Consider the following 23,034-nt stretch of genomic DNA (forward strand, 5'->3'; position numbering starts at 1 on the left):
AATTCAATTCTGGTCTCATTAAATTGTGTTGTGAATTTAAGGCACTCTGTTAAATCATTAATTATTACAATGAAATCTTTCAAAGCAGTCATACTACCTTTCCATAAAATGAATAAATCATCTACAAAGCGCCTATAAAACATTACATTGGATTTAAACAAAGAATGGTGAAACAATGTTGCCTCTTCCCAGTAGGCTAGGAACATATTGGCGTAGCTATTTGCGCATGGAGTGCCCATAGCTACGCCTTCACATTGTCTATAAACATTGTTGTTAAACATAAAAACATTGTTTTCCAAGATCAATTCAAGAAAATGTGTTATAAGATCAATGAGAACTTCAGAATAATCACTGTGCTTTTTAAGATAGCATGTTACATAGTGCAAACCCAATTCATTCGGGATTATTGTGAATAATGATTGAACATCGAGTGTGACCAGTATTAGTTTATCTATAGCTGTACAATCTTTTAATTCTTCATAAAGATCTGTTAAAAAATGTTTTGAATCTCTTAAAACATATTGATTATTATTTAAAATACATCTCAGGTGTTTCTCTATAAAAACAGAAATGTGCTCGGTCACCCATCCTTTCCCAGATACGATTGGTCGCATCGGTGGGTCAGTATGGTTTTTATGGATTTTAGGTAGGCCCTGTATAATGGGAATGGTGGGTGAAGGTATATACAAGTATTCATATAAGTTTTTATCAATTAGTCCACTTTTAAAGATGTCAGTTAGTACATTATGAACATAAATACACATATTGTTTATAGAATTCATACATTCCTTCTTATAGAACTTGTCATGTAACATTGTATTCATTTTATATACATAATATTCTGTATCTAAAATCACTATTCCAGAGCCTTTATCAGCTGGTCTAATAGTAATGTTGTTATCATTTTTTAGTTTATTCAGACTGGCTCTCTCATTGTAGGTTAAATTATTAAACCTTCTCTTCTTATTTGGAATAGAATTATTATTAGTGTAAAATTTATGAAGCTCTCCTTCTGTTAATTTAAGATAGGTTTCGACCAAAGGGTGATTATTTGGTACAAAATCACTTAGGTTCTTGAAATTGAACTGTTTCTTTACACTAACAGGTATATTTGTTGTTTCAGGGTTAACATCAGGTTTAAATAGGTATTTCAACATCAAGTTGCGACAAAACACTCTAAGGTCTCTTACTGTATCTATCACGTTGCTATTGGTGTGTGGGATGAAGTTTAAACCCTTATTCAAAAGTTTAACTTCATCATTTGTTAAATCAATGCTAGATAGATTAAAAATTAATCCTTGTGGCTGTTGTTCCACATTTTCTTTATAGTCGTGTGATGGAGAGGTTCCCCTGATGGTTTCCTTTTCTGCCTCCCCCTGCTCATTGATCTGGACCTCCTCTGCTCCTTGGCCTGGCGTATAGCTAAAGGGAAGGACAGATCAATATGTGTGCCTGTTGTGATGGCATTATCTTGTGTTTTAGGTTTTATAATAGGAATAGTTGTAGACTTATCCTTACCTTTAGTATTGGTGATGTTAACATTTGGATATAAATTAGTGCTGTTAATGGTCCCCTCATGCGTTATATGTATAACGTCTGATGAGTCATTACAGTCCGTAGTTGCATCATTCTCAACTGTGATGTTATTATCTAAGTTGGCTGATACATTACTAGTAACAGTATGTAGGTTAACATCATTTTTCCTATGTATTACATTATTCTCTGGTGTATGTACAATTCTAGGTTTATCTGTTGGAATATTATCATTGGTGGATATTATTTTCCTTTGAGTAGTATTAATTCTAGGGGTGGAGTTCCTACCATTGGTTGTCTGTTGATTTTCTTTGATTTCATTAAAATTATCTATGTTGTTGCTTGTTCTTTCACTCGTATATAACGTTGTATTGTCATTCCTAACAGAGTTACCATTATAGGAAGTATTTCTAGGCCAGGTGAAGACATTCCCTGATCTAAAATCCCTGAAATCTCGGGACACTTTTGTCCGTTTCTGTTGGTATAATTTATGTTCATATGCTGATATACAATCTAGCATATTGTCAAACAAAGCACTAACAATATTATCAGGAAAATCATTAAACAATTCAGAATGCTTAGCATTTAAACTATCTGTCAGTATTTTTTCTTCTGGCAGAAAAAAATCAATCAATAGCCTTAGGTACTTACGGCTTGTTTCAATGTTTATCCGTTGCCATAATGCCAGCAACTCAGGATAGTCTTTTCCTTGGCTGGGCATGGAAAAGACTCTTAATCCCCGTGGTATGATATTATTCTGCAGACAGAACTCAAAATGAGCTCTTTGCGCTTGCAAACGCTTGAGCTTATAAAAATCTTTTTCTATGTTGCCAAGCAGCTTATGTAGTCTGTCCATGTCCACCGCTGCTGTTACATTGTCACTAATTCCATCAGATTCCTCAAAAAACCATGTTGATGTATTAGTTCCTTTTAAATGTTTAAAAAAGCGTGTTGTTAAATCATTCATATTCCGGTATTCACCTCCAGTTGTCCGTATACTCTCTATGCCCTGATTTTCATCTCCGGGTGTAAGTATCGTCTCGATGGTATCCTCGCCTCGGTGTTCACCTCTTGGCCTATACGGGAGTTCAATTTGCGCCATGCCACTTTACTTCCTTGTAACTGTCGTAAAGTGACTTCGTCAAAGTTGACGCAAAATCTGTAACGATGGAGTTTGTATGTTCAGCCAGAGATCACGGCTGATATAACATAAAGTACACTTGCTACAATCGTTAAGAAAACCACAGTTTTTAGGAATGTATGCTATTTGCTCAATCACCAAATACTCGTTGCCAGCAAATTCAAATTGTTACTTCAGCCTTATATCGCTGATTTGATTCTTTTACACAAGCTTCACAGTCCACTCTCCGTTGGGATTGTTTTAAATAAGAAATTTGTAAATAAAAAGCCAACGACCCAACAGATTAACGCACCAAGCACCTGTTGATAAAAAGAGTAATACAAATTGAAAAAGTAAGTACTTGTGCGTGAAGTGGCTTCTATGTAATAATGTAGAAAAAATCCAAATACAGTTCAGTTTCAGTTATTCAGTCATTCAGTCAAGAACCTTCTCCGATGTAAATCCAAGTTGTTTATTGTACATAAACAGACGAAACAGAGAACAGAGATAAGCGCTTTCACTAATGTTAGCTTCTTCAGATCATTACATTCTCACTTTACGTTAGTGTTTTATATAGTGTTCTCATTAATTGTTAATTAAATAATTTATAACAATCAAGTAATTTCATAAAAAGAGTGGGAAAATAAGTCATTTAAATGTTTAAAAAAGTGAAGCGTCATCACATTCTGAATTGTTTAATGATTTTCCTGATAATATTGTTAGTGCTTTGTTTGACAATATGCTAGATTGTATATCAGCATATGAACATAAATTATACCAACAGAAACGGACAAAAGTGTCCCGAGATTTCAGGGATTTTAGATCAGGGAATGTCTTCACCTGGCCTAGAAATACTTCCTATAATGGTAACTCTGTTAGGAATGACAATACAACGTTATATACGAGTGAAAGAACAAGCAACAACATAGATAATTTTAATGAAATCAAAGAAAATCAACAGACAACCAATGGTAGGAACTCCACCCCTAGAATTAATACTACTCAAAGGAAAATAATATCCACCAATGATAATATTCCAACAGATAAACCTAGAATTGTACATACACCAGAGAATAATGTAATACATAGGAAAAATGATGTTAACCTACATACTGTTACTAGTAATGTATCAGCCAACTTAGATAATAACATCACAGTTGAGAATGATGCAACTACGGACTGTAATGACTCATCAGACGTTATACATATAACGCATGAGGGGACCATTAACAGCACTAATTTATATCCAAATGTTAACATCACCAATACTAAAGGTAAGGATAAGTCTACAACTATTCCTATTATAAAACCTAAAACACAAGATAATGCCATCACAACAGGCACACATATTGATCTGTCCTTCCCTTTAGCTATACGCCAGGCCAAGGAGCCGAGGAGGTCCAGATCAATGAGCAGGGGGAGGCAGAAAAGGAAACCATCAGGGGAACCTCTCCATCACACGACTATAAAGAAAATGTGGAACAACAGCCACAAGGATTAATTTTTAATCTATCTAGCATTGATTTAACAAATGATGAAGTTAAACTTTTGAATAAGGGTTTAAACTTCATCCCACACACCAATAGCAACGTGATAGATACAGTAAGAGACCTTAGAGTGTTTTGTCGCAACTTGATGTTGAAATACCTATTTAAACCTGATGTTAACCCTGAAACAACAAATATACCTGTTAGTGTAAAGAAACAGTTCAATTTCAAGAACCTAAGTGATTTTGTACCAAATAATCACCCTTTGGTCGAAACCTATCTTAAATTAACAGAAGGAGAGCTTCATAAATTTTACACTAATAATAATTCTATTCCAAATAAGAAGAGAAGGTTTAATAATTTAACCTACAATGAGAGAGCCAGTCTGAATAAACTAAAAAATGATAACATTACTATTAGACCAGCTGATAAAGGCTCTGGAATAGTGATTTTAGATACAGAATATTATGTATATAAAATGAATACAATGTTACATGACAAGTTCTATAAGAAGGAATGTATGAATTCTATAAACAATATGTGTATTTATGTTCATAATGTACTAACTGACATCTTTAAAAGTGGACTAATTGATAAAAACTTATATGAATACTTGTATATACCTTCACCCACCATTCCCATTATACAGGGCCTACCTAAAATCCATAAAAACCATACTGACCCACCGATGCGACCAATCGTATCTGGGAAAGGATGGGTGACCGAGCACATTTCTGTTTTTATAGAGAAACACCTGAGATGTATTTTAAATAATAATCAATATGTTTTAAGAGATTCAAAACATTTTTTAACAGATCTTTATGAAGAATTAAAAGATTGTACAGCTATAGATAAACTAATACTGGTCACACTCGATGTTCAATCATTATTCACAATAATCCCGAATGAAATGGGTTTGCACTATGTAACATGCTATCTTAAAAAGCACAGTGATTATTCTGAAGTTCTCATTGATCTTATAACACATTTTCTTGAATTGATCTTGGAAAACAATGTTTTTATGTTTAACAACAATGTTTATAGACAATGTGAAGGCGTAGCTATGGGCACTCCATGCGCAAATAGCTACGCCAATATGTTCCTAGCCTACTGGGAAGAGGCAACATTGTTTCACCATTCTTTGTTTAAATCCAATGTAATGTTTTATAGGCGCTTTGTAGATGATTTATTCATTTTATGGAAAGGTAGTATGACTGCTTTGAAAGATTTCATTGTAATAATTAATGATTTAACAGAGTGCCTTAAATTCACAACACAATTTAATGAGACCAGAATTGAATTTCTAGATCTATTCATTGAAAAATTACCATGTGGATTGATAAACACTGGGGTCTATAGAAAGAATTGTCACAGAAATATGCTGCTATTTAGAACTAGCATGCACCCCACATATGTTTTTAAAAATGTTATGAAAGGACAGGCTCTCAGGATGTCCAGGATGAATTCTAATGCATTAGGCTTAGAAAGGGATTTAGATGAGTTAAGAAACCAACTAATAGAAAGAGGTTACAAACCAAATGAAATCAAAGAACACCTAGAAATAACACCTGAAATAAGGGCAACCAGAGGTGCACCATATTTTGGACCAGCCAATACAACTAATATGGGCACCAATGATGGTTCAAACAAGGTCAAGTTTCCAACGTTTTACACCAGAGACAATGACGAAATTAGACTCATTATAAATAAATATTGGGACATTTTAACTATTGACGAAGACATAAAGAGCATAGTAGGTGAAAGACCCTCATTTCTATATAGGAATAAAATGAATTTAAAAAGGATGTTGTGTTACAACACATATAAAAAGGATTTAGATATTATAAATGCCACAATGCCCTGTGGTAAATGTAACTTTTGCAAATTAATCAATACCGAACATGTTTTTATACACCCTGACTTTAATAAAGAAATTATCATAAATGCAAATGCCAACTGCATGACATGTCACGTAGTTTACCTAGCAGTGTGTTCGGTATGCTCATCCTTCTACGTGGGCAAAACTAATAGATGCCTACGTGATAGGATGAGGGAACACTGCTATAATATAAGAAAGCTGAACACCAACAATGCTTTAGCAAAACATGTCAAGGAAGCGGGTGTACAACATACTTTTACATTTAGGGCCTTGGAAGTTATAACACCGAACCCAAGGGGAGGAGATATAAGATGTCATACTGAAAACAAGGAGAGTGGTTGGATTATTTTATTAAGAGCCGATAGAGGGCATGGTTTGAATGAGAGGGCGTCGATCAAACCATACCTAAAACAAAGAAGACATATCAAATAATTATTTACACAATATAATTATCCATATTCATACTCATTTCCCATAGTTTTCTACATCTTAAGGCATTTATCCCAATATATACACACTTACATATTACTCGATCTACTCAACCCCTAGTAAGATAGTATGAACTTCATGTTCTCATACACATAGTCCAATATACTTTATACTATATACATTAACATGTTTACACATAGATGCATCTTGAGACATAATTTGTAACTCATACTTATATATTTACACAGTTTCATTTATCCATCATAACACTTAAGCACAATATACATTTTTCATATATATTTTACATATATTTCACATAATACAGTACATATATATTTATACATAAGATTCATAAACAATTATTTATATTTATACATATAAATATTTATTTATCTTTCTACACATATTTATGTATTTATTCAAACATTTTTATACACAATTTATATTTATACTTACATTTATATATTTATTCATATCTTACGTATACATCCACACATTTTTATACAAAATAGATTTTTTATGTATTTTTATATATTTTCCACTAACATTACTACATTTATACTGATAGATTTAAGGGACGTATACATTTTATTTGCCATTCATGTATATATACATTGGAATGTCACTTATAATCATCATATTTATACATAACTAATATATGTGATACAATGCTTATATATATACACATCAAATCTCATATATATACATATTGGTTATAAGTATACACATTCATATATTCTTAGTTTTTAATATTTAATTGGTTATCTATAAAGCATGTACATATATATACATATACAACACTATATACATAGACATTTTGTTTATGAATATATTTCTGTTTTTATTCAAGTTTTTAATATTCAATATTTTTTATACATTTACAGGCTCTCTTATATACAATTACATTTATATCTCTATCTAAACATTTATTAATACACATGTACTCATATATTTAATGTTTGTCATACACATATATATTTTCATATATTTAAATATATTTTAACATACTCTAACACCTTCTATCATATTCCATTTGGAATCAATGTCATGAGACACTGATATACAGGTAATAATACTATGGTTCTAATAACTTGCATCTAAATCACTACTATATTAATAAAGGCCATTTATTTATATAGGATGATAGAGAATATATATAATAATACCACAGCAGTTTATGCTCTACATCACATATAAAGTTTATTGGCTCTCCTGTATAGTAAAGTTTGATTTTCTCTAATACTTCTGAAAGTCTTGAACATGTTTTTAACATTTTAATAATTTTTGAATGTATTTGAGTATTTTTATGTAGCATAGTATATTGTATAGATTTGGTATGTTTAAGATGTAATGTGATGACGCTTCACTTTTTTAAACATTTAAATGACTTATTTTCCCACTCTTTTTATGAAATTACTTGATTGTTATAAATTATTTAATTAACAATTAATGAGAACACTATATAAAACACTAACGTAAAGTGAGAATGTAATGATCTGAAGAAGCTAACATTAGTGAAAGCGCTTATCTCTGTTCTCTGTTTCGTCTGTTTATGTACAATAAACAACTTGGATTTACATCGGAGAAGGTTCTTGACTGAATGACTGAATAACTGAAACTGAACTGTATTTGGATTTTTTCTACATTATTACATAGAAGCCACTTCACGCACAAGTACTTACTTTTTCAAATAGTATATATACAGTTTTGTGGAGATTGCACACCAAAGACATCAGGGTCGATTGCTTTTGCCGTGTGCTTTTGCCGTGGGATTTGTTGCAAAGCGCTTTTTTTACTGTAATTTTAGTGTATCTTTATCTAAACAATGTATAAATCTGTTTTCTCTCATTTAAGATATAGCAAGATAATATTTTACATCTAAGGTGTCACTACAAATAAATTATTAATATTGGATTATATAGCGTTTTAGACATAAGTATATACAGCTTTATGGAGATTGCACACCAAAAAAATCAGGTTCAGATTGCTTTTGTCGAGTGCTTTTGCCGTGGGATTTGTTGCAAAGCGCTTCTTTTCAGCATATTTTTAGTGCATCTTTATCTAAACAAGATATAGCAACATAATATTTTATAGATACTTTTATAGATACGTGCATATGTATCAATTTATAGGTCCTATTTTATTTTATCTTATTATCATTCTGAACTTTGCACTTTAAGATGTTCTGTGAGAAACGAGTTGATCTGTGCAACTTCTATTAGTGTCATTTAATGCCATTTAAAGTTGCACAGATACTTATTCATATGTAAATGCAAGATAATGTGTATTTATTTTATTTATTTATCTCTGTATAAACGCTGATTTATATTTTATATGTGTTATAAATTACAGTGCATTATAAGATGAGTTCATTAATATTATATAAACGTATTTTTATATATACATTTTAATTAAATTAAATCAGGTTTTTTTAAATAATCATTAAGAACTTAATTTAATTGAATAATTGATATGGTTTTGAGCGCCAAGATTAGTATATAAACTGGATTATATTTATTGTGTTTTATGTCTGAAGAAGCGTAGTGTTTACTACGTGAAAGCGCTTACTTTTTCTTAAATAAAGACGTTTGTGGATTATTGCAACAAGAGGCGAGTTTTCCTGTGGTGCTACCTTCTGTATTTGTTCTACATATTTCTCGTTTTTTGCTGTACGGAAGGTTCTTTGCTTATTAGCCGCAGTGTTGTTTTTCATTTCAATATAATACATGTGTTTGGTCGGCTGTCATGGCTCCGATTTTATGTTTGCAAAAATGTAAACCATTTTCTATGGTTTACATTTCTGCATGCTTACACTATGCCTGCACCACTTCCTGGATCACTACATACCTTCATTTGCATGCTACACTGCTGCACATGGGGTAATTAGCATACAGGGCCTGGGAGTTTTGCGGGCGTAGCGTACGCAGGTAGTGCACGTGGGAACAGCTCTTACCTGGGTCACTCGGCGGCCATATTTGGTGTTAGAACGCCGAAGCTACACCTGCACCTGGCGCAAGCTTTATGAATCCCAGGGAGTATCTTTTCAAAGTTTGCATTGTCAATATCATGCGCAGTATATTTTCAAAGTTTGCAATGTCAATGTTTTTTCAGTTAACATTTTGAATGTTGATGTTTGGGTCTTTCCGCTACATTCAGTAGATCTATACACACACACACACACACACACACACACATATATATATATATATATATATATATATATATATATATATATATATATATAATTTATTTATTTATTTTACATTTGTTAACCGGGAAAGTTTGACTGGACACATATCCATTTTCAGCAGAGGCCCGGGGAGAAAAGCTCCAGTAGCATGACCTACAAGAAATTTCAACAGAATATTTTGCAGAGATATACAAGTTCCTTGGAAATAAAAATCAGTATAGTTTAACATTTCATTTAGTAATAGATTATAAAAAAATAGACAAAGACATTAATTCAAAAATATTTTGTGTTTCTTCTCTGTCCTAAATTGTGAGTACTCTCAATGTTTCATAACAGAAATAGCTGGTGTCATCAAACTTACAGAGAAAGAAATTAAGGACATTTAGTGTAGCGGTTAGCATTGTCGCCTCATAGCAAGAGGTTCTCTGGTTCGATCCTCAGCTGGGGTGCCTTCTGTGAGGAGTCTGCATGTCCTCCAAGTGGTCGCGTGGGTTTCCTCCCAGGTGCTCTGGTTTCCTCCCACATCCCAAAGACATGCTGTAGGTGGATTGGACACTCTAAATTGGCCCTAGGTGTGAGTGAGTGCGTGCGTGTACCTTCATTGGATGGTTGGGCGCCAAGCTGGCATCCTGACACTGTAAAACTCTACTGCCAATCATGAGCGGACAGGTGATCCGCTGTGGCGACCCCTAACCGGGAAAACCCGAAAGCAGATTTGCCTGGACAGTAGCATGGAGAAGTGGGTTCTCAGGAGTGCCATTATGTATATATATATATATATATATATATATATATATATATATATATATATATATATATATATATATACAGACACAGATACACACACACACATACATAAAATGAACCAGACCCAAATATATATATATATATATATATATATATATATATATATATATATATATATGTACATACATATGCACATATTATAACTTGTAGAAAGTTCATGTCATGTAAACTGGAGTTACATCTGATAAAACCCTTTTAATCTGGAAAGTGCTCACATATTTACTTTTTTATTAAATAAGTGTCAATTTCCAAACAAGTTATAAGCGCTTGATTACTCTGGACTTTCAAATGAGATTGACTACAGTTCATGTTTCTTTTTTCTTAGTTTAAAGGAGCCTCAGCCAGCAACTTAAATGATCAAGAAGTAGCAGCTTTCCCCATAGTTTGTTTACATTAAAAAAAAGGTCCTCCAAAAAGTCTAATAACCAATGTAAAAAATGAGGCACCAGACCAAGGTAGGTGAAGATAAAGTTCAATTTAATCCACAAACAAGATACAGACAATGGTGAGCGCTTTCGTAGCCAGAGCTACTTCAGACAGTTGAAAATAATTACTCATTCATATTTAAAAGTTACCAACAACCAATCAGAATCAAATTCCAATTAAAACAATACAAAGCTGTTTAAGCTATTAATTAAAATAATATAATGCTTAAAATACCAAATCTAGTCTATAGTTCTAGAATAAACCTATAAAATATACTTAAAATTACATTTAAAATTTTTTATCTGCGTAGTGGTTTATGAATAAGTACAGGTTTAATAGAAACTTTGTCATTTAGGCCCCTGCCTATATTAGCCCGCATCCTAATGATCCATTCAAGTTTCTTATTCTCTAACAGGTTCTTTATAGGACCACCTCTACATCCCATTTTGACTTTCTCTACTACCATAAATTTAAAGGTGTGTGTCGTATCTAATGCCATCACGTGTCTTGCTAGGGCATTAGTCTCTGCCCTCCTATATATATATCATAGACATGCTCCCTGATCCTATCACGAAGCCTTCGTGTAGTCATACCTACACAAAATGAGCAACATATATTGCAGTGAGCTAAATATACAATATTTGTGGTGTTACAGTTAGCTGCTAGTTTAAAATAGACAGTCTTCCTTGTATCTGGGTGTTCAAAGTATCCTTTCTCATCAATATATGTACAGTAGTTGCAGGAATCACATGGAAAGGTCCCGTGATTGTGGAAAAGCCTCTTAATGGATCTCTTGTTTTTATATGCATATCTGCGGTTATCTCCTACTAATGTTTTAACTCTGTCATCTGATTGAAGTATATTCCAATTTCTGGAATAGATTTCCTGTAACATCCTAATGTTACTTGCATACGTAACTGAAATCCTCATGGGATTCGTTTGTCCAGTTTTTTGTTCATATACCTGATTTGGACTGGAGAAATAAGGTTTTCCTGTACTGTTCCTAATAGATTGTGTATTAGATGTAATGGATTTAATTTCCTTGTTCTTATACCCTTCGATCAGATGGCAGGGTTAAAACATTAGTAGGAGATAACCCCAGATATGCATATAAAACCAAGAAATCTTAAGTCGGCTTTGGAGAATTTTTTTACCATGGTTTCTTTCCTTGGTTTCCTTGATGGTGGTGGGGGCGGGATGCGGACATCTAGGGTGAATAGCTTATGGTCGGATCTGACCAATGAGGAGTTGATTAAGGTGTGGAACACCGGTCACTCATGTTGGTAATGACTAAGTCAATGATATTGTTGCCCCTGGTAAGGGTGTAGTTAAGTTGATCCAGGGCATCGGAATTTATGAATTCTAGAAAGCGTTGAGCGAAGGAGTTGGTATATGAATAGTTTCCCAGTTAATGGTGAGGTAGTTGAAAATCGCCCATTATTAGTGTGTTTGCTTGAACCCTAATATTTTCCAGTACATCAGGAAAAGAGGAGTGGGAATCCAGGGGCATGGTGGGGGATGTGTAGCAAGCTACAATTTGGATTGCAGTTTTGCCCAGAGTTTGCTGCATTTGGAAAACCTTGGATGCATTATGCTGCGCAACTAGCCTGGAAGTGTGGATATCCTTAATGAATGTGGACATACCTCTGCCTTTGGTGTTCTGGTCCAGGTAAGATGGCCAAAAAGTGTGGTATGAGTTATAGCCTGGTAATGCAGGGGTGCTCTCTAGAGCCTTGTACCAGGTCTCAGTCACTGCACAGATATCGATGTTCTCCATTTTAAGGAGTGCCTCGAGTGAGTGCATTTTGCGATTTAGACTTATTGCATCGAGTAGCATTACCCTCCATTTTTGCTTGACTGTTCCGGTTATGGTGGTGAATTTGTCATTTGAACCTTGCCTAACAAAGGCACTATAGGGGCGGCAAGAGCCTTAGCCAGTATCCGGAATTCCAGGTGCAGGCCATCTCTGGCAAAGCATCGTGGTCTGTTGAGCATGTCGTCTCAGGCAGACAGATACTGGATCCTCTTAGAATGACACCAGAAGCTTAGCCAATTATTGAAGTCAATCATTTTGTCCTTGTACTGCAGTATCATTCCGGGCAATGGCAGGCTAGGGTCATACCTGCCTGGGCTACAAGATCAGAGAACTCTTTAATTTCTCTTTAAATCTAGTCCAGGAAGGTACATCACAGGTCATTCACACCAACACGGACAATGACAGAGTCATATTTGTACTTGTTGTGGAGTGACAGGAGTGCATGGGTTATGTGGTGGATCCTGGCACCCAACAGGCAGCTGACAGTAACCTTCTCCTTGTTTAGCCTGGTGAGTGGGACATCAGTGTGCCTGACTATACAGTCACCTATGACTAGAGTGTTGGGTACGTTGTTATGCCTTATGGGCTGTGGTTGAGTGGCAGACTGAGTTTGTGGGCTATGGTTGTATTGGGGGGTGGAGGTTGCTTGCATTTCTGCTTTGGAGGTCTCTGTTGCTTGAGCAGATTTTTATTGAGAGCCTCCGTGAATGTAGGTGTGTGTTTCTTCTTTCTGTGTGTGTGTTTTGGTGGTGTAGGTTCTGAGGGACTATGTGATGAGTGTGATGTGGTGCAAGTGTTTACCTTCTCCTCTTGACTGTCTAGTCCAGTCTTGGGTGAAGAGAGCTTTGCTTCCAGTTTGGCTATATAAGTGCATCTCTCACAGGTTGTACTGTTGGGTGGTAGGTCTGTGTACATGAGGCAATTCCTGTATTGCCCCAAGATGCCCAGATTCATCAGGTAGACAAGAGAAAACACCGGGAGCTGACCCTTAGACATGCCTGGATAGGTGCTTATTTATTAAGTACTAAAAACTGTTTTCTTCTAGACAAGTGAGGAAAGTTGAGTGCTGTAGTCATTTGTAGCTTATTTAGTGCTTACAACAAGTTCTGAATAAGTGCTGAGCTCAAAGAAACAGATTTTAATGCTAAAACTAAAAAACTGGCTAGTTCTAAGAGAAAATTTGAAGAGCAGACTTTATGGCGCCGGAGGAGTTTAACCCTAGCTAATGCATAAAGTGTATATATATATATATATATATATATATATATATATATATATATGTATATATATATATATATATATATATATATATATATATTTTTTTTAATGTAACAGTAGCAAATGAGCACACTGATTTAAACAAATTAACCAATTAACCAATAAAAAGCTAAAAACTGAGCCCCGTTCCAGCAGTCTTCGATCAGACAAGTTCTAACTTCACAGTCCTGCCACTAGGGTGCAGGGGAACCTTCTCCAAAAGAGATGGCCTGGATAGTGCTGTTGCAGTGTTGAAATTTTCCTTCGGCTATGATCTTTATGTCTACATTCCTAGTGCAAAGGCTATATCTTGCATGGACTAATTAGTTCTTCATATCACCTTCCTGTTTTTTTCATATCTCACATCATATTTATATCAACTTTATAATAAAATGTGGCATGCAACAGAAGGGAATTATTTTCGTCTGCCTGTCAGTATGACTGGTATGTATAATTCAGTATCATTCTTTTCTCCCTTGTCATAATATCCAGCTCTCATATATACCCAGTCTTTTCTTTATCCTGCCACTGACCTCTTTTTTGCTCTTTTTTCAAAAATAATTTATTACATTATAATATAACACTGTATTTCTTACTCATCATCACATACTTTACACTTTACATACATTTTTTCTACTTTACACTGTATCTCACCTTTTACTGGTAACCTTGCATGAGCTATTTACCAGACAAAATCCCACTGTTTACTGTATCTTTCAGATATTTCTGTTCTTATTAATGCATCTTTTATCAGATATTCAAATAATTTACAATAAATTACTTCATAATACTGTTTTTATAACAGGTTTATACAAAATATTCTGCAGTGTTACACATACAACAACACTGACTTTTGTATTTATTCAGTCTTAAATGCTGGGCATGCATTTGTTCTGAAATGTTTCTCCACTGTATAACCGTTTGCTGTTCATAGCTTTTTTTTGTGCATATTCTTAAACTTCTCTTCAGATTTCTTAGTCCAGGATTTACAACATATTTTTCATATAGTTTCCATCTATCCATTTTTGCACATGGAGTTGGGGTGTCACTTCAATGGTGACAATCACCTAGAGCCAAGGTTTACACAGCTGGGTGGCTAGATCTGATGCAGTAGTTCTTCCACAGCGCACGCGCACACACACACACACACACACACACACACACACACACACACACTCATGGCCAATTTAGATTGCCAAATCCACTTACTACATGTCTTTGGAATGTGGGCAGAAACCAGAGCACCTGGAGGAAACACCAACAAACACAGGGAGGTCATGCAGATTCCAAACAGAATGCACCCCAGGCAAGACCTGAACCAGGGAATCTGTTGCTGTGAGGCAACAATGCTAAACCTACACCACTGTCCAGACTTTCTTTGCTTTCATTATTAAACCATCTACAGATGTTTGCATCAATGGATATTCTATTAAATTTTCTGTACTGTAGTTCTACTTGTTATATTATCTTTCAATTATTTAACTTTACATCTGTATAAATAACGATATGAACTGAAACTGCACCACGAATGATACACTCAAAAACCAGAAAACAAAAAGTGCCAGTAATCCACACAGCAACACGAAATTGTAGTTTTAGCGCTTTCAATCACTTTTATTCTGTGACCTTCTTCAGAAAATACTTTTTCATTGTGTGTACTTCCTTTTATATTCATCCACAGGAAATGACATTTTGATGACATAATCAATGCATATGTTAACCATATTTATGAAACAAATGTTTTCATATTTAAAAAAACTTTTATGTAATTGACATAATATTGTTGTGATAATATTAAATATGAATGATTGAATTATCTGTATATTAAAAAACATTTTATATTGATCATTGATCATCACTTCATTTTTGTATTTCAAAGTCGGGGAATTTGGCAAAGCAGTCAATTTTCTAGACATTAATATAGAAATCAATATTGAAAGTAAGGTTTTCACATGTAGGATTTATAGAAAACCTTATTTTGCCAATCAATACCTACATAACGACAGCCTACATCCTATACACATGAATGTTATTAAGGGACAGTATATAAGGTTAAGTAGGTTAACATCCAACGATGAAACTTTTATAGAAGAAGGCAAAATCTTGAGAAAACTGTTCCAAAAATGGGGTTATGATAAAAAGTGGATTAAAAAATAGAGAAGGAAGTTATACTTTTGAGAAAAAATGTAGCCAAGCCAATATTACATTCCACAGACATCTTGGTAGAAGCATGTGTGATGTCTGAACATGTTTGTAATACAGAAAATAAAAACAAAAATGAATCTAGAACATCTTTTCCGATACCTATAGTAGATGAAATGTGGGAAATCAAGAATGTTATAACAGAAAATTGGAAGATCATTTTGGGAAACAAAGAATTAGTGGACATTTTGGGATTTGGCCCAAAATTCACATACAAAAGAAATTCAAACATCAAAAGTATGTTAGAATTCCATGAAGATTCTAAGAAATTTTCTAGAGCATGTTCCATTAAAAAAGGTACCTACAGCTGCAACAATTGTAGGCAGTGTAGGTTCATTAGTAATACATCTTTTGTCACTTTAGGGCAGTTTAATGAAACATTTTGGGCAAAAAACTATTTTAATTGTAATAGTGAATTGATAGTTTATGTAGCAAGCTGTGTGACATGTAGACATTATTACATAGGCAAGACAAAAAGAAGCCTGAAAAGGCGTATTTACGAATATAATTTGGCGATCAAAAAAAGTGACAAATCCAATGCTCTATTTAGACATTCTAGCATTTGCAAAGAATTCAAGAAGTTTGAATTTTTTGTTTTGGACAACGTAGATAAAGTCATTTTTGGTGGAGATTTAAACATCCTAGAATGCAAGGAAGCATATTGGCAATTATATTTAGGGGCAGACAAACTTCCCGGATTAAATGAAATGATCAATATAAAATGTTTTTTAATATACAGATAATTCAATCATTCATATTTAATATTATCACAACAATATTATGTCAATTACATAAAAAATTTTTTAAATATGAAAACATTTGTTTCGTATATATGGTTAACATATGCATTGATTATGTCATCAAAATGTCATTTCCTGTGGATGAATATAAAAGGAAGTACACACAATGAAAAAGTATTTTCTGAAGAAGGTCACAGAATAAAAGTGATTGAAAGTGCTAAAACTACAATTTCGTGTTGCTGTGTGGATTACTGGCACTTTTTGTTTTTTGGTTTTTATCTGTATAAATACTTTATTTATACATGCTGTAAATAACTACTTTATTGATACAGAATACAGATAACCACATTCTTAATACGTGCCGCTTTCACCCACAGTGGACAACCTCTTTTCATTGTTTTACGAATTCTTGGTGCTCCCTCAAAACCATTTACTGCTGGCTTACAATAAATATGTACCCACTTCACCTGCATACTTAGTGGACATCCTTATCTCACGGTTTCATTAATTCTTACTGTGTTCCCCAAAAATCCATTTACTACTGGCTTATACAAATACGAAGCCGCAGTGGTACAGCGGTTGCGTTAGGTTCTCCCATTCGATTCTCAGCTAGTGTGCAGGAAGTGCCTTCTGTGTGGAGTCTGCATGTCCTCCCCACGGTCGAGTGGTCTCTGAAAGACATGCGTGCCTTCGCTGAAGGTTGGGCATCAGGCTGGCAACTCGGCATCATAAAAATCTACTGCCAATCATTAGCGGACCGGAGTTCCACTGTGGCGACCCCTTACTGGGAAAAGCCAAAATGACAAACAACTGGCTTATAATACAAATGTACATATTACATTTTGCTGTATTTTCAGCAAAGGAACAATCTCTGGAAAATAAGTTTCTTTTCAAGTTAAGGTTTATTTACAGGACAAACAAAAACTACTTTTTTGACAAAATGTGGAATAAGAGAAAATAGCAAAACAAAGTCTGTTTCAGAGACTTTTGTTTGATAAACATAGGCTCGTTGTTTCTGATACAAGACTACCCGAAGATCTGATTAGTGAAAGCAACACTACTTCCAAGTCCCCATTGTTACTCGATCACATAAGCAGGATATCCTTACCTTTTCTCTTTCCTTCACTCTAGCAACTCCAAATAGCTGTGGCATATTGGTGGCTGATGGGCTGTGCCCCTTTAAGGGCAGCAACATAGAAATAGGCAGGCAAATTAGAACTAGGAAGGAACTTAATGATAGCAGCTGCAATGTAGAATATTCAAAAGCCCAGTACTATGTTAACCATCAGATATGTGACCTTAAGTTCTAAAGAAGGTCCTGGGGGGGGGGGGGACTCAGGAAGGAGTTACATGTACTAGAAGGAATGCAATGCAGAATGTATTCCTGTGAGGGGAAAGGAAATATTAACCTAGAGCGGAGAAGGTACTTTAGTTTATCCCTGTCTTGGTGGAAATGTAAAATGAAATTGTTTGGATTTAGCTCTGCCTCTGTGGTTCCAGTAAGAGCTGTTAATTTATTACTAGCCAGCTATTTTGCCAAAACCTAGTGTTTAAGGGGGACCACACGCATGCATACATACAAATATTTAAAGCATGGGCTTTAATGCCCTTCTAGCCTGTCGGTATGTCAACACACTTGGTCCCATAACAATGGCCCAGGCTGTTCTAAAAAATATCTGAACTAGTGGTTGCTTTAATGTAATTTGATAATGTGATCCATGTATCAGCTGCTCTCTCATTGAACCAGTTAGTGCACTTCTCATTCCTACAGAATCTTCCACATGGGTAGTCTGATGATTCTCTACCACTGTTTGATAACCCCAAACATTCCCAGGGGTAGTGGTCTCTAAATGCCCTATATACTTGAATAAGGTCTCCTCTTAAATATCTGTATGAGACACTGTACATGTTCAGATATTTTAGACTTTCATAGCAACTTAAATTTTCACATCCATAGATTCCCTTGTTATAGTTTCACTGTATACTTTTCAGTTTACTCATGATTGTTAGTTACATAAGACCCAAACTTGAGTATGAAATAACAATATGGAAACCTTATAAGATAACAATCAATGACTTGAACTAAACTTGCTAAAACCCTATCTGCAAGGGAATACTGCATCTGAATATGATAGAATACAACAGATGAGATGAGCTGTGTTGTTCAAGATGCATGTAATACTTCTGAACCTGAGTTTTGCCTTAAAACAGCAGCATATTTCTTTTACGTCATTAATTCACATACACATAAACTCTCTTTAAAACTATATGATTGCCAATAGAATTGACTTTTGCTACACAGCTCACATACATTTAAGATGTTGAGGCTCCTCTCTCACGGTGCACAAGGATAAAACCCTTTCTGTGCCCCAGATGACATAAGTACAACTAGCGGAACAGGCACTGGAAGGCCCAGGTGGGGTCTTTCTCTTCCCTTGCGTTGTTAACTGCAGACCTTGATCTTCCTCCCCTTTACTAATATATATTTGTTACGGGCACAATATGCATGCTTTTGTATTCTTACTTCCACATACTTGTTGGTTTTGTATTTATTTTATATTATCTTTCAGCATAAATTTCTCATATTCACCAGTATCCCTTTTTCTCCACGATCTTTCTGTAATTGCAAAAAAAAAAAAAGTTTTTATAACTTTCATATCTGACTTAAGACATCACTTTCATATCTCAGATATTTCCTTTATTTTCCCTGCTGTGTGATTTGTAAATTCACTGCCTGTTAACGCTGATGCAGGAAAGATACTTTGGTGTAATTTTCCATAAATGTGGCTCACATACTATAAAACAATTCAGTCATTCTTCAACACTTATTTGCAAATGTTAATGGCTGTTTATAAACCTGAAACAGTTTTCCCTTTTTTAGTAAAAAGTCAACAAAGCTGTGAAATTTGGAAAAATGTATACAACTTGTATTTTCACTGAGACACAGCAGATATGTAAAACATTCTGCGTCACTGTTTATAAGCTACCAAGCCTGTAGGTTACCAGATTTATCCTACTACACCCATCCAGCTCATACAAGAACATCCCACTTGCTGCTTTCTGGTAATGTGGAACTTGTGTACAAGCCAGTGATCTCAAAGATCTCTATAGAGTTGTGATAATGCATGGAAAATTGTTGAAGATTCTGGGATGTAGAACATACAGTCCTTGTGTTTCATTGTCCCTAAAGGCAGACCTCTTCCTCTCAAGTGCTCCCCTTTCTATCCTGGTGTTTCATACACTGTTCTCCCCATTTATGCTCGTGTTTCATCATCCCTAAAGGCAGACCTCTTTCTCTCAAGTGCTCCCCTATCTATCCTGGTGTTTCGTCCACAGTTCTCCCCATTCAAGCGCTCCCCTATCTATCCTGGTGTTTCATCCACTGTTCTCCCCATTCAAGCGCTCCCCTTTCTATCCTGGTGTTTCGTCCACTGTTCTCCCCATTCAAGTGCTCCCCTTTCTATCCTGGTGTTTCGTCCACTGTTCTCCCCATTCAAGCGCTCCCCTTTCTATCCTGGTGTTTCGTCCACTGTTCTCCCCATTCAAGCGCGCCCCTTCCTATCCTGGTGTTTTGTCTACTGTTCTCCCCATTCAAGCGCTCCCCTTTCTATCCTGGTGTTTCGTCCACTGTTCTCCCCATTCAAGCGCTCCCCTTTCTATCCTGGTGTTTTGTCCACTGTTCTCCCCATTCAAGCGCTCCACTTTCTTATCCTGGTGTTTCATCCACTGTTCTCCCCATTCAAGCACTCCCCTTTCTATCCTGGTGTTTCGTCCACTGTTCTCCCCATTTTCTTCTGTATCAATCCCAGCACAAAACTTTCTCTGTTTTCCTTTGTGAAGATGAAGTAATATGTTTATTCTCCCATCTTTACTCAGACTGGTCAGTTGTGTTCTTCCCTTCTCTCTTTTTGCAATGCAGCTAAAAAAGCCTGGGTTCCTGCTTGATCCCTTCTGCTAACTCATTTCAGCTTCTACTATTGCTACCTGAAAACTCAAAGGTTTTCAATGGAGATCACGGTACAGTATGGAATAGGAAATTTACCCTTTTCCTCACTGTAGTACTATCCCGAAGTTGATATATTTAATTTACAGGAGGGTGTTGGGGGTGCAGGGGGGCATGCCACCTGCAAAAATGTAAAAAGTTAGATTTTTGTGTTTATTGTTTTTGGATGTTCGAGTTAGATCTTGAGCATACGAATTTCAAGTTTTTGAAAACTTGATCTGATAGGGATCTATATATATATATATATATATATACATATATATATATATATATATATATATATATATATATATATGTATATGCATATATATATATATATATATATATATATATGGTTCCACTTCAAATCATCGAATTATCATTTCATTGAATTGCAAACCATCGAGACCAAATCGTCGAAAACTCATTTCATCGAATCTCAAATCACTGAAAACTATGAAGCAACTACAAATAACATTCCACAATGTTTTTACTACATTTATGCAGCATTCTTGGGGCTCCCCACACCCCCCGTATGTAGTTGCTTAATAGTTTTCAATGATTTGAGATTCGATGAAATGAGTTTTCGATGAAATGGGTTTTCGACAATTTGGTCTCGATGGTTTGCAATTCAATGAAATGATAATTCAATGATATGAAGTGGAACCATATATATATATATATATATATATATATGTATACATATATGTGTGTGCATGTGTGTCTATATATATATATATTTATCTACCCTAATAGATGGCGACATACATCCAAACCCTGGGCCCAGAGCTACCTCTCTTGATGCCAGACCTACTATTTGTAGCCCCTCCCTCCCATCCCTTACCTCTCAATCTAATGCATTAGTTATAGGACACCTGAACATACAAAGTGTTAACAACAAAGTCACACATCTCCATTCTCTTCTTGATCTTCACTCCTTCGATATTCTCTGTCTTACAGAAACCTGGCTAAAACCCTGCACTAAAGATAATGAAATCATTCCCCCAGGCTATAACATTGTGAGACAAGATCGAAATACCCACAGAGGCGGGGGTGTAGCCCTGCTATTTAAGACAAAACTTCACATATCCTTAGTTCCCTATGAACCTCAAGTGGATACCAAGGCTGAACTTCTTTTGGCAAAATTGCAAATTAACCCAAATAAATCAATCTTTATACTCTGTATCTACCTACCCCCCGGAAACAACACTACTATAATCGAAAACATCCTTAGTTGGACATCTTCAAATTACCCCCAAGAAACTATCATATTAGGAGACCTAAACCTAGATTGGTCCTCAATAAACTCTGATAACCCCACCACCCATATTAATCTACATGGCTATTCTCAAATAATTAACACCACTACCAGGATCAACAAACCTAGCAACAAAGAAAGCATACTAGATTGGATTCTAATTAACAAACAACAACAATCCTACCTTGCAGGTACCTTACCTGATAACATTAGTGACCACTACCTAACCTATATCATAAGACTAAAGACTACTATCACTAACAACCCAGCCCTTAAAACCTCACGATATAATAAACACTTTAACCTTATCCTCTTCTTATCTGAACTAAATGCCTGCAACTGGAACCCCTAAAACTCTCACACTCGCTGATGCGGTTGAATATTTCAATTCTAGATTCTTATCAATCCTTGACAATCATGCACCAGAACGTACCATCAGAGTTAAAACTAAACCAGCCCCCTGGCTAACTAAAGAAACAAGACAAAAATGTTACTCAGAAATAAATCCTGGTCTAAATGGAGATCTAGTAAATCTCCTTCAGATCAACTGATCTTTAGGCAATTCAGAAATTCTACCAAAAAAGCAATAATCTGTGACAAAAGAAACTATTATAGTAATCTCCAACAAATTAATACTAATAAACCACAACAATTTTGGGCAACCTTAAATAAAATTATTCACCCTGGTAAGACTACTACTCCCGCCCCTCTGAGTCAGAAAAACACACAACCCTAGAAACTGCCAACACCTTTAACTCCTTCTTTACTGAAACCATTAACTCTCTAGCCTCTCACCTCTCCATAGATAAATCATCCATCCCTGACCCCACTTCTACTAATCTCCCTACCTTTAAACTACAACCTATCTCCACCTCCTTTATCCAAAATGTCTCCAAAAACTCAAACCT

The 23,034-nt window shown here is 35.1% G+C and overlaps 1 protein-coding gene across 1 annotated transcript in view; it reads right to left on the reverse strand.

Moving 5' to 3' along the window:
* The window catches only part of LOC122789724 (amine oxidase [flavin-containing]-like), a 1,342,089-nt gene that overhangs the window by 964,543 nt on the left and 354,512 nt on the right, over window positions 1–23,034 (reverse strand). The gene's annotated exons all lie outside the window — the stretch shown is intronic.

Source organism: Protopterus annectens, chromosome 15.part0, assembly GCF_019279795.1.
Source record: "Protopterus annectens isolate FY-2018-M chromosome 15.part0, PAN1.0, whole genome shotgun sequence".
NCBI classification, from domain to species: domain Eukaryota; kingdom Metazoa; phylum Chordata; order Ceratodontiformes; family Protopteridae; genus Protopterus; species Protopterus annectens.